Source organism: Tamandua tetradactyla, chromosome 16, assembly GCF_023851605.1.
Source record: "Tamandua tetradactyla isolate mTamTet1 chromosome 16, mTamTet1.pri, whole genome shotgun sequence".
Taxonomy (NCBI): domain Eukaryota; kingdom Metazoa; phylum Chordata; class Mammalia; order Pilosa; family Myrmecophagidae; genus Tamandua; species Tamandua tetradactyla.
Window position 1 is genome coordinate 28946215 of NC_135342.1, and position 16513 is coordinate 28962727.

General features: G+C 38.3%; 1 protein-coding gene across 3 annotated transcripts in view; it reads right to left on the bottom strand.

Moving 5' to 3' along the window:
- Positions 1-16513, bottom strand: part of ZNF529 (zinc finger protein 529) — a 70639-nt gene that overhangs the window by 19912 nt on the left and 34214 nt on the right. The window lies entirely within an intron of this gene.

Below are 16513 nucleotides of genomic sequence, written 5' to 3' on the forward strand. Positions count from 1 at the left end.
AAAATCACTGAGAAAATTTGTGACCAAAGGACCAGCTCTGCAAGAAATACTAAAGGGAACACTAGAGACAGATGTGAAAAGACAAAAGAGAGAGGTGTGGAGAAGAGTGTAGAAAGGAAGACTAAGAGTAAAGGTAAAAAGAAGAAAAATCAGATATGACATATAAAATCCAAAAGGCAAAATGGCAGAAGAAAGTACCACCCATGCAGTAATAACACTCAATGTTAATGGATTGAACTCCCCAATCAAAAGACATAGACTGGCAGAATGGATTAAAAAATAGGACCCTTCTATATGCTGTCTACAGGAAACACATCTTAGACCCAAAGATAAACATAGGTTGAAAGTGAAAGGTTGGGAAAAGATATTTCATGCAAATAACAACCAGAAAAGAGCAGGAGTAGCTATACCAATATCCAAAAAATTAGACTTCAAATGTAAAACAAAAAACAACAACAAAAACCAAGATCCAATTTTATGCTGTCTATAGGAGATACACTTTATATTCAAAGATCTAAATAGAAAGAAAGGGGATAGAAAAAGATATGCCATGCTAACAGCAAGTGTAGATTTTAGCAAGTATAAAAAGAATCAATACAATTTGAAGATAGTTCAATTAAGATTATTCAGACGGAGGAGCAGAAAGAGAAAATAATGAAGAAAAGAAAACAGAGCCCAAGAGACCTGTGAGACACCATCAAGTACGTCAGTGTATGCATAATGGGTGTCCCAGAGGGAGAGAAGAAATAGAAACAGACAGAAAGCACATTTGAAGAAATAATGACCCAAAACTTCCCAGGATAAAAAAAGAGATGGACATCAAGACATATTATAGTAAAGCTGTACAAAGACAAAGACAAAAAGAGATCCTTGAATCCAGTATGACAGTAGCAACTCCTCATGTATAATCTTTAAAAAGATTACCAGCCAATTCATCTTCAGAAACCGTGGAAGACAGAAGGCAATGTGATAATTTGTTTCAAGTACTGAAAGCAAAGTACTGTTAACCAAGAATTTTATATCAGACAAAATATCCTTCAAAAATAAAGGAGAAATCAAAAAACATTCCCAGATAACAATAAAAATTGAGGGAGTTCACCACCAGTGAACTTGCCCTACAAGAAAGATGTCCTTCAGGCTGAAATGAAAGGGCAATAAAGTATAACTTGAAGTCACATGATGAAATAGAAAGCAAAGGTACAGGTGGCTATATAAGTAAATATAAAGCCAGTATTATTACATTTTTGGTTTGTAAGTCCTCTTTTTATTTCCTACATGAGTTAAATAAAAAAAATGCAGAAAATAATAATTATAATCTAAGTGTACAGGCACAAATGTATAAAGATGTAATTGTGACATTATCAACATAAAGGCAAATGGAAGGAGCTGTGTAAATGTAAAATGTATAAATGTAAGCTGTATAAGTGTATAAATGTAAAATTTATAAAGATGTAATTGTGACATTATCAACATAAAGACAGAAGGAAGGAGCTGTATAGAAGCAGAGATTTTATGTACCATTGAAACTAACTTGGTGTGCAGTAAAGAGTTGACTTGGCAGATCTAGAATGTTTGAACACTGCCTATTACAGAAAAAAGGAAAAGCCCTTGATCAGCCACTGGCCCATGGAATATCTTGCTTGGTGTAAGTATGTCTTTAGATACCAGGGGCCTGGGGGCATGCCAGATAGTTCATGCTGATAATGTAATTTATGGTGGAAGGTGTTGGGCCACACTGAATCAGCATGACTTCATGAGAGGCTGGAAGGGGGCCAGCTACATAGACCCTCCATTAAAGTTATATGACCAACCACCATTAAAAACCCTGGATATCAAGGCTTGGGTGAGCTTCCCTGGTGGGTAATAGTCCATATCTGTTGTCACATACTACTGTTGGAGAATTAAGGGCTGTCTGCATGACACCACTAGGAAAGGACAACTGGAAGCCTATCTTGTTCTCTCCTGGACTCTGTCCTACGTGACTTTTACCTTTGTGATTTTAATCTGTATCCATTCATTGTAATAAACCCTAAGTGTGAGCCTAACAGCTTTTCTGTTATACTCACAGAATTGAGTATATAGCAATTATATACTCTCTCTCTCTCTCTCTCTCTCTCTCTCTCTCTCTCTATATATATATATATATATATATATATATATATAGTTACAACCACATGCACTAAAAAAACAAAGCCCTAAAATATATAAGGCAAATATTAATGGAATTAGGGGAAAATGATTCTATAATAATAGTTGAGTGATTTCAATATACTACTTCGATAATGGAGAGAATAACTAGGCAAAAGATCAACAAGAAAATAGAGCACTTTAACAATATTAAAAAACAACTAGAACCCAAAACATGTATAGAATACTCCACCCAAAAATAGCAGAATATTTATTTTCAAGTGCATATGGAGCATCCTCCAGGATAGATCACAATGAGGACACTAAACAAATCTCAATAAATTTTAAAAGACATCATACAAAATATCATTTCTGATTTTAAAGGAATGAATTTATAGAAATCAGTAACAGAAGGAAACTGGAATATTCATGAATATGTGAAAATTAAACAACACTGTTAAACCAATGTGTAGAAGAAAATGTCACTAGGGAAATTAGAAAATACTTTAAGATGAAATAAAATTAAAAAAGAGGTATTCCAAAACTTATAGAATGCAACTAAAGCATGGCTCAGGGGAAAATTTATTGTTACAAACACCTACAGTAAAATGGAAGAAATACCCCAAATCAACAAACCATCCCAGAACTTGAAAAAGAACAAACGAAACCCAAAGCCACGTGACAGAAGGAAATAATAAAGACTAGATGGAAATGAATGAAATAAAGAATAGAAACGCATAAGACAATCAATGAACTCAAAACTTGTTTTTGGAAAAAAATCAAAATATTTGACAAACCTTTAGAGAGAGACTACGAAAAAAGAAAGAAGACTCAAATTATCAATATCAAAAATGAAAATGGAGACTGCTTGGTTTGGTAAAGCTGCCAGAATGTAATACTCCATAAATAAGTTGGCTTTTACAAAGGGGACTTATTAAGATACAAATTACAATTCTAAGGCTGTAAAAATATCTAAATTAAGGCATCAATAAGAGGATATCTTTTCAGAGGAAAGGCTGCTGGCACCCATCACATTGACATGGAAAGGCACATGGCCTCCTCTCCAAAATATCTCTGTGGGTGTTTCCTTTCTCTCTTAGCTTCTCTCGGCTCCAAGCTCTCTCCAAAATGTCTCCTTCTTAAAGGACTTCAGCAAGCAGATTAAGACCAACCTTGAGTGGACAGAGTCACATCTCCATGGAAACGACCTAATCAAAAGGTCCCATCCAACAATAGATCTGCCCTGGTAAGAATGGATTAGAAGAACATGGCTTTTCTGGGGTTCATAACAGTTACAAACCAACACAGGGACATTATATCCAACCCACAGGAAAAAAAAAGCATCACAAGAGAAAAGTATGAATAATTGGAAATCAAATGATAGATAATATAGATTACATGGACAAATTCCTAGAAACACACAAACTACCAAACTGACTCAAATATATAAAGAAAATCTTAATACAACAGAGACTGGATAAGTAATCATAAACTTCTGTAAAAGTAAGCCAAAGAGAAGATGGCTCCACTGGGAATTTAATCAAATCTTTAAAGAAGAATGAACCCCATCCTTCTCAATCGCTTCTAAAACAGAAGAACAGGGAATACTTCCTAACTCTTTCTGAGGCCAGTATTACCCTTACACTAGGTTCAGACAAAGATATTATAAGTAAAAAAAACCAATATCCCTTTTGAATAGATAATAGATATCTAATAACGCTCAACAAAATACTAGCAAATGGAGTCCTGCAGCATACTGAAATGTTTATACACCATGCCGAAGTGGGGATTTATCCCAGGAATGCAAGGGAGAGTCAACTTACAGGAATCAATAAATGTAATATACCATATTAATATAAATGAAGGCCAGTGTGGGAAAATTTATGGTTCCTCAAAAACATAACCATACTTCCAGAGAAGACGGTGGCTTAGTAAGACGCGCGGATCTTAGTTCCTCCTCCAGGACAGCTACTAGGGGAGTAGAAACGATACAGAACAGCTCCCGGAGCCATGACAGAGATCAAAAAGACAGCGTACCCCATCCTGGAACGGCTGACTGGCTGAGAGAACCTGCTCCGGTGAGATCGCCGAGGGGCGCGGGCTTCCCCGGGCGGGGCGGCAAGCGGCCGGAGTCCCTCTCTTCCTCCTTCCTGGGCCAGCTGGCAGAACTGGGCAGGTGGTCCCCTCAAGCCGTGGCGGCTGGCGCCCCCACCAAGTGCGGGCCCCCGGACGAACTGAGAGAATTGGATTGGAAATCCCTAGGCCACGGAGATCGGTGACCGGGGTGGGGGGGTCCCTTCCAAACACATGACTCCCCGGTCTGGCGGGGAACGGTGCACTCTCCCGGGCCGGGGCGGCTGGCGCCCTCCCACCACGCTTGGCACCCCGGGCCGACTAGGAAATTCGGACGGGCGCTTTCCCGAGCTGCGGCGGCCGGCGACCCTCCCCGCGTTCGGACCCCCGGGTCGGCTGGCACTCTTCCAAGACGCTTCGGCTGGCGAACCTCCCCCACGGCGAGAGTTTTCCAAAGTTAAAGGACCCACAGCACCTTTTACTGGTGGGACCCGCAGACAAACGTGTGCCATGAGCGCCACCTACTGGGCAGGATAAGAAAAACAGAAACCAGAGATTTCACAGAAAAATCTTTCAACCTGTTGGGTCCAACACCCAGGGAAATCTGACTAAATGCCCAGACACCAGCAGAAGATAACGGATCACGCTCAAAAAATTGAAAATATGGCCCAGTCAAAGGAACAAGCCAATAGTTCAAATGAGATACAGGAGCTGAGACAACTAATGCTGAATATACGAACAGAAATGGAAAACCTCTTCAAAAACGAAACCGATAAATTGAGGGAGGACATGAAGAAGACATGGGCTGAACAAAAAGAAGAAATAGAAAAACTGAAAAAACAAATCACAGAACTTATGGAAGTGAAGGAAAAAGTAGAAGATGGAAAAAACAATGGATACCTACAATGATAGATTTAAAGAGACAGAAGATAGAATTAATGATTTGGAGGATGGAACATCTGAATTCCAAAAAGACACAGAAACTATCGGGAAAAGAATGGAAAAATTTGAACAGGGTATCAGGGAACTCAAGGACAATATGAACCGCACAAATATACGTGTTGTGGGTGTCCCAGAAGGAGAAGAGAAGGGAAAAGGAGGAGAAAAGCTAATGGAAGAAATTATCACTGAAAATTTCCCAACTCTTATGAAAGACCTAAAATTACAGATCCAAGAAGTGCAGCGCACCCCAAAGAGATTAGACCCAAATAGGCGTTCCCCAAGACACCTACTAGTTAGAATGTCACAGGTCAAAGAGAAAGAGAGGATCTTGAAAGCAGCAAGAGAAAAACAATCTGTCGCATACAAGGGAAACCCAATAAGACTATGTGTAGATTTCTCAGCAGAAACCATGGAAGCTAGAAGACAGTGGGATGATATATTTAAATTACTAAAAGAGAGAAACTGCCAACCAAGACTCCTATATCCAGCAAAATTGTCCTTCAAAAATGAGGGAGAAATTAAAACATTCTCAGACAAAAAGTCACTGAGAGAATTTGTGACCAAGAGACCAGCTCTGCAAGAAATACTAAAGGGAGCACTAGAGTCAGAAACGAAAAGACAGAAGAGAGAGGTATGGAGAACAGTGTAGAAAGAAGGAAAGTCAGATATGATATAGATAATACAAAAGGCAAAATGGTAGAGGAAAATATTATCCAAACAGTAATAACACTAAATGTTAATGGACTGAATTCCTCAATCAAAAGACATAGACTGGCAGAATGGATTAAAAAACAGGATCCTTCTATATGCTGTCTACAGGAAACACATCTTAGACCCAAAGATAAACATAGGTTGAAAGTGAAAGGTTGGGAAAAGATATTTCATGCAAATAACAACCAGAAAAGAGCAGGAGTGGCTATACTAATATCCAACAAATTAGACTTCAAATGTAAAACAGTTAAAAGAGACAACGACGGACATTATATACTAATAAAAGGAACAATTAAACAAGAAGACATAACAATCATAAATATTTATGCACCAAACCAGAATGCCCCAAAATACGTGAGGAATGCACTGCAAACACTGAAAAGGGAAATAGACACATATACCATAATAGTTGGAGACTTCATTCACCACTCTCATCAATGGACAGAACATCTAGACAGAGGATCAATAAAGAAATAGAGAATCGGAATATTACTATAAATGAGCTAGACTTAACAGACATTTATAGGACATTACATCCCACAACAGCAGGATACACCTTTTTCTCAAGTGCTCACGGATCATTCTCAAAGACAGACCATATGCTGGGTCACAGCGCAAGTCTTAACAAATTTAAAAAGATTGAAATCATACACAACACTTTCTCGGATCATAAAGGAATGAAGTTGGAAATCAATAATAGGCGGAGTGCCAGAAAATTCACAAATATGTAGAGGCTCAACAACACACTCTTAAACAACGAGTGGGTCAAAGAAGAAATTGCAAGAGAAATTAGTAAATACCTCGAGGCGAATGAAAATGAAAACACAACATATCAAAACCTATGGGACGCAGCAAAGGCAGTGCTAAGAGGGAAATTTATTGCCCTAAATGCCTATATCAGAAAAGAAGAAAAGGCAAAAATGCAGGAATTAACTGTCCACTTGGAAGAACTGGAGAAAGAACAGGAAACTAATCCCAAAGCAAGCAAAAGGAAAGAAATAACAAAGATCAGAGCAGAAATAAATGAAATTGAAAACATGAAAACAATAGAGAAAATCAATAAGACCAGAACTTGGTTCTATGAGAAAATCAATAAGATTGATGGGCCCTTAGCAAGATTGACAAAAAGAAGAAGAGAGAGGATGCAAATAAATAAGATCAGAAATGGAAGGGGAGACATAACCACTGACCTCACAGAAATAAAGGAGGTAATAACAGGATACTATGAACAACTTTACACTAATAAATACAACAATTTAGAGGAAATGGATGGGTTCCTGGAAAGACATGAACAACCAACTTTGACTCAAGAAGAAATAGATGACCTCAACAAACCAATCACAAGTAAAGAAATTGAATCAGTCATTCAAAAGCTTCCCCAAAAGAAAAGTCCAGGACCAGACGGCTTCACATGTGAATTCTATCAAACATTCCAGAGAAAACTAGTACCAACTCTCCTCAAACTCTTCAAAAAAATCGAAGTGGAGGGAAAACTACCTAATTCATTCTATGAAGCCAACATCACCCTCATACCAAAACCAGGAAAAGATATTACAAAAAAAGAAAACTACAGACCAATCTCTCTAATGAATATAGATGCAAAAATCCTCAATAAAATTCTAGCAAATCGAATCCAACAACACATTAAAAGAATTATACATCATGACCAAGTAGGATTCATCCCAGGTATGCAAGGATGGTTCAACATAAGAAAATCAATTAATGTAATACACCATATCAACAAATCAAAGCAGAAAAATCACATGATCATCTCAATTGATGCAGAGAAGGCATTTGACAAGATTCAACATCCTTTCCTGTTGAAAACACTTCAAAAGATAGGAATACAAGGGAACTTCCTTAAAATGATAGAGGGAATATATGAAAAACCCACAGCTAATATCATCCTCAATGGGGAAAAATTGAAAACTTTCCCCCTAAGATCAGGAACAAGACAAGGATGTCCACTATCACCACTATTATTCAACATTGTGTTGGAGGTTCTAGCCAGAGCAATTAGACAAGAAAAAGAAATACAAGGCATCAAAATTGGAAAGGAAGAAGTAAAACTATCACTGTTTGCAGACGATATGATACTATATGTTGAAAACCCGGAAAAATCCACAACAAAACTACTAGAGCTAATAAATGAGTACAGCAAAGTAGCAGGTTACAAGATCAACATTCAAAAATCTGTAGCATTTCTATACACTAGTAATGAACAAGCTGAGGGGGAAATCAAGAAACAAATCCCATTTACAATTGCAACTAAAAGAATAAAATACCTAGGAATAAATATAACTAAAGAGACAAAAAACCTATATAAAAAAAACTACAAAAAACTGTTAAAAGAAATCACAGAAGAACTAAATAGATGGAAGGCCATACTGTGTTCATGGATTGGAAGACTAAATATAGTTAAGATGTCAATCCTACCTAAATTGATTTACAGATTCAATGCAATACCAATCAAAATCCCAACAACTTATTTTTCAGAAATAGAAAAACCAATAAGCAAATTTATCTGGAAGGGCAGGGTGCCCCGAATTGCTAAAAACATCTTGAGGAAAAAAAACGAAGCTGGAGGTCTCGCGCTGCCTGACTTTAAGGCATATTATGAAGCCACAGCAGTCAAAACAGCATGGTATTGGCATAAAGATAGATATATCGACCAATGGAATCGAATAGAGTGCTCAGATATAGACCCTCTCATCTACGGACATTTGATCTTTGATAAGGCAGTCAAGCCAACTCACCTGGGACAGAACAGTCTCTTCAACAAATGGTGCCTAGAGAACTGGATATCCATATGCAAAAGAATGAAAGAAGACCTGTATCTCACACCGTATACAAAAGTTAACTCAAAATGGATCAAAGATCTAAACATTAGGTCTAAGACCATAAAACAGTTAGAGGAAAATGTAGGGAGATATCTTATGAAACTTACAATTGGAGGCGGTTTTATGGACCTTAAACCTAAAGCAAGAGCACTGAAGAAAGAAATAAATAAATGGGAGCTCCTCAAAATTAAACACTTTTGTGCATCAAAGAACTTCATCAAGAAAGTAGAAAGACAGCCTACACAATGGGAGACAATATTTGGAAATGACATATCAGATAAAGGTCTAGTATCCAGAATCTATAGAGAGATTGTTCAACTCAACAACAACAAAAAGACAGCCAACCCAATTACAAAATGGGAAAAAGACTTGAACAGACACCTATCAGAAGAGGAAATACAAATGACCAAAAGGCACATAAAGAGATGCTCAATGTCCCTGGCCATTAGAGAATTGCAAATCAAAACCACGATGAGATATCATATCACACCCACCAGAATGGCCATTATCAACAAAACAGAAAATGACAAGTGCTGCAGAGGATGCGGAGAAAGAGGCACACTTATCCACTGTTGGTGGGAATGTCAAATGGTGGAACCACTGTGGAAGGCAGTTTGGCGGTTCCTCAAAAAGCTGAATATAGACTTGCCATACGACCCAGCAATACCATTGCTGGGTATCTACTCAAAGGACTTAAGGGCAAAGACACAAACGGACATTTGCACACCAATATTTATAGCAGCATTATTTACAATTGCAAAGAGATGGAAACAGCCAAAATGTCCATTAACAGACGAGTGGCTAAACAAACTGTGGTATATACATACGATGGAATATTATGCAGCTTTAAGACAGGATAAACTTATGTAATAACATGGATGGACTTAGAGAACATTATGCTGAGTGAGTCTAGCCAAAAACTAAAGGACAAATACTGTATGGTCCCACTGATGTGAACTGACATTCGAGAATAAACTTGGAATATGTCATTGGTAACAGAGTCCAGTAGGAGTTAGAAACAGGGTAAGATAATGGGTAATTGGAGCTGAAGGGATACAGACTGTGCAACAGGACTAGATACAAAAACTCAAAAATGGACAGCACAATAATACCTAATTGTAAAGTAATCATGTTAAAACACTGAATGAAGCTGCATCTGAGCTATAGGTTTTTTTTGTTTGTTTGTTTGTTTGTTTGTCTGGTTGTTTGTTTGTCTTTTTTTTTTTACTATTATTATTACTTTTATTTTTTTCTCTATATTAGCATTCTATATCTTTTTCTGTTGTGTTGCTAGTTCTTCTAAGTGCACTAAGAAACGATGATCATGCATCTATGTGATGATGTTAAGAATTAATGATTGCATATGTAGAATGGTATGATTTCTAAATGTTGGGTTAATTTCTTTTTTTCCGTTAATTAATAAAAAAAAAAATTAAACCAAGGGGGGAGAAAAAAAACATAACCACAGAATAACCATGTTATCCAGGAATTTCATTCTTAGGTATATGCCCAAAAGCATAAAACAGATGCTCAAGCATGGGCACACATATTTAAAGCAGCACTATTCACCTAGCAGAGAAAACAACCCAAATGTCCATCAAATGATGAATGAGTAAACAAAATGTCATATATCTGTACAATAGAATATAATTTAACCTTGAAAAGCAATAGAGTACTGATACACATAAAGCGACTACTTTATGATTACAGGATTTGCTTTTAGAGTGATGGAAAGGTTCTAGAATTATATAGTGTTGATGGCTGCACAACATTATGGATGTATTTAAATTCAATTAATTGTACACTTTAAAATCGCTAATATAATTTTTATATTATGTTATTTTAACACCATAAAAAGTAATGCACAGGGGACTTCTGAGAAGATGGCCAACTAGAGTAGCTCAAGATTAGCCCTGCTCCATGGAAAAGTTAGAGAAGTGACAGGAGGCTGACTAAGGCAGTGATTCAGGAGCTTGGCTAACCTGGGAGAGCCTTCTGCACCACATGCAGCAGCTGTGGTTGCAGAGGCTGAGGAACTGAGAGGCAGAAAGCTGGAGACTGATACAGAGGCACAGAGCCCATAGAAGTGCATGGATAGGAGAACAGGACTAGGAAGTAAGACAGGACGCGTTACTTGGGTGCATTACCCTCACCAGCGTAGCAATGTGACCAGTGACTCACCCCACACTCTACACGCCTGAACCCCATCACCCACTCCCCTTCCCCAAGTTCCAGGCGCCCCCACCCCACCAGCCCCAGTGCACATACCTGTCCCATACCCCACCCCAAGTACAGCCCAACCCATGTCTCTGGCACCCCTCCCAAGCACCACCTCCCCCTCTCTGTTCCCTGCAGGCTGCTGCCAGCACATACAGGTTGCAGGCACTAATCTCCATACCTAGGCTACCCCCACCCCCCACCCATAGTGTCACACAGACTCACCCTACCCCCCATGAGCTCAGCGCATCCATTTATGGCGTTCCCAGGCCCACACATGTACACAGCCCCCTATCATGTCATTCAACTCTGGGAACCGCGCTTTACAGCAGTCCCAGAACCATGCATGCGTACAACCCTCAGCCTCATTTTCCAGCTCTGAGAAAGTGCCAACCTGCACAGCCCGGTCACATCTGCACCCAATCCATGAAGGGGTAATGCTGACCTGCTGCCACAGCTCTACACATGTGCACAAAGGGCCCCATGCCTTAGACCAGTGCACAGTAGGGTTACACGCCCCAGGCCAGTGCACCTGCACAACTACATCCTCCCTGGCAACTGGGCGCCCATGTTCACAAGCATCAGTGTAACATCCCCAACCTGCGCCCATACCTGCCCTGAAACACTTCACCGTACTGAGTGCTCCCATGTCATGCTACCTGCTGTATAACCATCCTGCAAACACAAGACCTTAGACTACTGAAAGAAATCAATTTTCAAAGTAAATCAATCAAGATATTTACATGCGACAAAGCAGCAGAAGATCACTAAGCATATCACAATGCAGACAGATAAAGCCCTGCTTAATGGCCAAATTCAAACACCAGAGGAGACATAGACATTGGAACAACTAATCAAAGATGTCCATACAACTCTATTTAATACAATAAGTGGGATAGAAAATGACATAAAGGAGATCAAGAAGACAGTAGAAGAACACAAAGAGAAATTGAAAGAATAAATAGAAAAAATAGTAGAAATCACAGACTCTGTTGACCAAATAAAAAACATACTAAAAGCACACAATACCAGATTTGAAGAGACAGAAGAAAGAATAAATGATATAGAAGACAGGATAATTGATTTCGAAGACTCAAAACAGCAAATGGCAAAAAAGATGGAAAAAATTGAATGGGAACTCAGGGAAATGACAGATAAAACAAACTGCACAAATATAAGAATCACTGGTGTCCCAGAAGGAGGAAAGAGGAGTAATGGGCTAGTTGAGGATATATGGGGCAAAACTCCCAACCCTCATAAAGGACATAAATATACAAGTCAAAGAAGCCCAAAGAACTCCAAACAGAATAAATCCAAATAGGCCTTCCCCAAGGCACATATTAATCAGTCTGTCAAATGTTGAAGAGAAGCAGAAAATCCTGAAAGCAGCAGGAAAAAAACAATCTACTACATACAAGGGAAACCAAACAAGACTGAGTTCACATTACTCAACTAGCACCCTGGAGGCAAGAAGGCAGTGGTATGATATATTCAAGATCCAGAAAGAGAAAGACTTTCAGCCAAATTGTCCTTCAAAATTGAGGGAGAGATGAAAGTTTTCACAGACAAAGAATTCTTGAAAGAATTTGTCAACAAGAGACTGGCCCTACAAGAAATACTAAAAGGAATTCAGTCAGCTGAAAAAAAAAAAAGACAGGAGAGGGAGGTCTGGAGGAGGGCACAGAATTGAAGAGTACCACTAAGGGTAACTTACAGAGTACAAAGAGAAGGAGGGAAAAGAATATATAGATCTGACAAATAAAAAAAGATAAGATAACCAAGAAAAGCCTTTTCAGTAATAAATTTGAATGTTAATGGACTAAATTTACCGATTAAAAGATACTGATTGGCAGAATGGATTAAGAAACATAATTCAGCTATGCGCTCTTTTACAAGAGACTCATCTTAGACACAAGGATACATATAGACTGAAAGTAAAAAGATGGAAAAAGATTTTCCACACAAGTTGTAACCAAAAGAAAGCAGGAGTAGCTATACTAATATTGGACAATATAGACTTTAAATGTAAAGACCTCATAAGAGACAAAGAAGGACACTATATACTAATTAAAGGGTCAATTCAGCAAGAAGATATAACAATCATAAACGTTTATACTCTCAAGCAAGGAGCTCCAAAATACATGAGATAGACATTGGCAAAACTGAGGGGAGCAATAGATGTTTCAACAATAATAGTAGGAGAATATTATGCAGCAGTAAGACAAAATGATGTCCTGAAGCACATGACAAGATAGATAACCCTTGAGGACATAATGCTGAGCGAAATTAGCCAGACACAAAAGGATAGATACTGTATGATTCCACTTTTATGACCAGCATAAAGGTAAAATCAGAGGCTTATCATACAGAATGTAGGGGACTTAGAGATACATAGAAGCTAGAAGATGGGTGAATGAAGCTAGAGATTAGCTAATGAGGTTGAACTCCAATATAAGGGAATAGATAGGAGTGAAGGTGATTCTCTAGTGAGTCTAGAAAGTAATATTACCATATTGAAGATGAACAAGACTGAAAGGGGCTGTATAAACCTACATGTCCCACTGACTCACATTAGAAATACGAATGATCTCATAAGAATTACTTCAAAGATATGATTCTTGTATAAAGAATGTTTAAGTCCAGGTACAGGGGGAAAACTGCTATTGCATGCTATGAGCTATGTTCAAAAGGAAACCATCAGCACTACTACAGCAACAGCAGAGATAAATAATGGGGTGAGGAACAAGAGTTAAGAGGAGGTTTAGATTTCCTATTTGGTGAGGGTGTGCTTATTGGTTTTCTGTCTTTTGGGAACAATGAAATTATCTAAAATTGAGACTGTTGATGGACTGTGGACTTTGGGCCCTCTACATGATGCCCGATGAATGCAGGTAGCTGAAGGATGCACTGACGGAGAAGCAGATTGGCGAATAATGGTGTATACTTATGAGCGAAGATTGTGCTGCTACAAAAAAGAAGAATGTTATGAGGCATGAAACAATGTGAATGAACATGTGGGACATTTGGTGAGACAAAATAAACCAGAAACAAACAAACAAAAAAACAACACTGGTATGGTCACCTTAAGAAAATGCTTATAAAACAGGGGCCTAGATTGTAAGGTTTTAGAGCAGAGACATTAAGTCCGGAGTGGTGATTATTATTTCTGGATTTGAGAGGCTGTTTTATATATATAACCTGATATTTTGAGATAAGAATGAAGATGAACAGGTTGGGGTTAAATTAATTCAGAACCCAGGGGTAAGGAAGACAGTGTCTATATTTTAGAACTACACATACTCTTTAAGACCAATGGAAGAAAGGTTCATTTGATCTGAACTGAAATTTTCTGTAGTGCATAATCTAATTCAACCTATCTGTATAGCTCATTTGGAAGCACAGAATAAGAAAGAGGTCCTTTAATCCTGTATAGGTTATTGTAATGCCTGGTAACATCCTAGAGCACACTAAGCAGATAATCAAAAAGCATTGGCAAAGTTCCCTGAGGGAGGGGAGAAAGCCTATGGAACTATTAAACCTTACCATCAGGGATCCCCGGATACTGGGTCAAACTTTAGGGATACCTGAATCAATAGGCTATGCCCTCGATCATGAGGCTTACTCTTGTGAAGCTTATGTAGATAGCAGAGATTAGACTACCTATAGGCATGCCTCAGGGTTACTTCTAGAGTACCTCTGTTGTTGCTCAGATGTGGCCTCAGTCTCTCTAAGCCCAGCTCTGCAAGTGAAATCATTGCCCTCCCCCTTATGTGGTACATGACATCCAGGGGTGAAAGTCTCCCTGGAGATGTGGGAGATGACTCCCAGGGATGAATCCAGACCTGGCACTGTGGTATCAACAATTACATCCTGACCAAAAGGGGGGAAAAGAAGTGTAACTATTAAAGTATCAGTGGCAGAGAGAGTTCAAAGAGAGTCAAGAGGCTACTCTGAAGGTTGCACTTATGTAAGCTTCACGTAGACCTTGCTACCTATCATAACTTGTCAACCCCCAACCAGGACCATTCCAGCCAATCCTAAAGAACATCTAGGGCAATATATAAGATTTTACAAGGATTCCAGGCACTAGAGTAACTTTCCAGAAACCTACAACTTCCAGATAAGTCCCTGGTCCAGGTAAGTCCTGAAACCTAGCCCAGTCTCCCCAGGACATCAGATAGTTTCATCTCTCTGCCCCATATTAGTAACAGACCCTTCCAATATAAAAAATTTAGAATTGCCATGGCCCAAACAACCCCAGAGAGAGGTACGGAAAGATAAAAGGTGATGGTAGAATTATATATAGAAGATAAAATGACTATGAATGCTCACTCATTAAATTGATATCTCTGTTAGTCTCCAGTATTTTAGAGCAGCTAGAAGTAAAAACCTAACATTGTGAAACTGTAACCCATGTCAAAGTCTGAAATATGTTCTACAACTAATTGTGGTGCTGTGCTTGGAAATTTATAGCTTTTTTTGTATATATGTTATTGTTCACAAAAAAAGAAGGAAAAAGTCGATTGCGATGATAAAAAAGTATTTAAGCCTGCTAGCCTCCTATATTCTGGAGCAGCTAGAAGGAAAAATATGAGAGGATTGTATGGTAGCCCATGACAAACTCTGGGATCTGTCCTATAATCACTTATTGAAGAGTGCTTTGAAAACTACTGCTTTTTTATTTCTTTTCTTTGTATATATGTTATACTATACAATTAAAAAGTTAAAAAATAAGTGATGGACAGACACGAAGGGAGTAATAGAGAGTTAAACAATAATACCCTGGATTACGGAGAGGCCATGGATATAGGAAGGAGGGTATGGATGTGAGAAATAATCAAGAGGCATGACTAGGAACAATCAGTGACCAATTCGGACATGGGAGGTACTTTGGCCAGCCAACTTCTGAGATGGGAAATTAAAAAAAAAAAAAAAACAGGAGAATTCAATATCTCACTTTCAATAATGGAAAGAACATGTAGGGAGAAAGAAAATCAAGAAAACAGAAGACGGAGCACAGGTGGTTCAGTGGTAGAATGCTCGCCTTCCACGTGGGAGACCTGGGTTTGATTCCCAGACCACGCACCTAAAAAAAAGAAAGAAAATAGAAGAGTTAAAGAACACTATAAACCAACTAGATCTCCCAGACACGTTCAGGACATTTTAGTCAACTACAGCAGAATATACTTTTTTTTCTAGTGCAAATGGAATATTCTCAGGATGGATGATATGCTAAGCCAAAAACAAACCTCAATAAATTTAAAAAGATATAATGTCCAACTATAATGGATGTAGTTTGAAATCAATAAAAGGAAAAGTAGAAAAATCATAAATATGTGGAAATTAAATGACATTCAAATAACTAATGGGTCAAAGAAAAAAATCATAAGGAAAATTAGAAAATACATTGAGGCTAATGAAAATGGAGACAGGCCATCAAAATTTATGGAATTCAGCTAAAGCTGAATTCATACCTTAAATGCCTATATTTAAAAGAAGAAAGACTGAAAGGAAATTAGTGGTTTAAAAGGGGGAAATGGAGAAAGAATGCTTAATAGCAAGAAAGATCTCAAACCTTCCACCTTAGAGTACTGGAAAAAAGA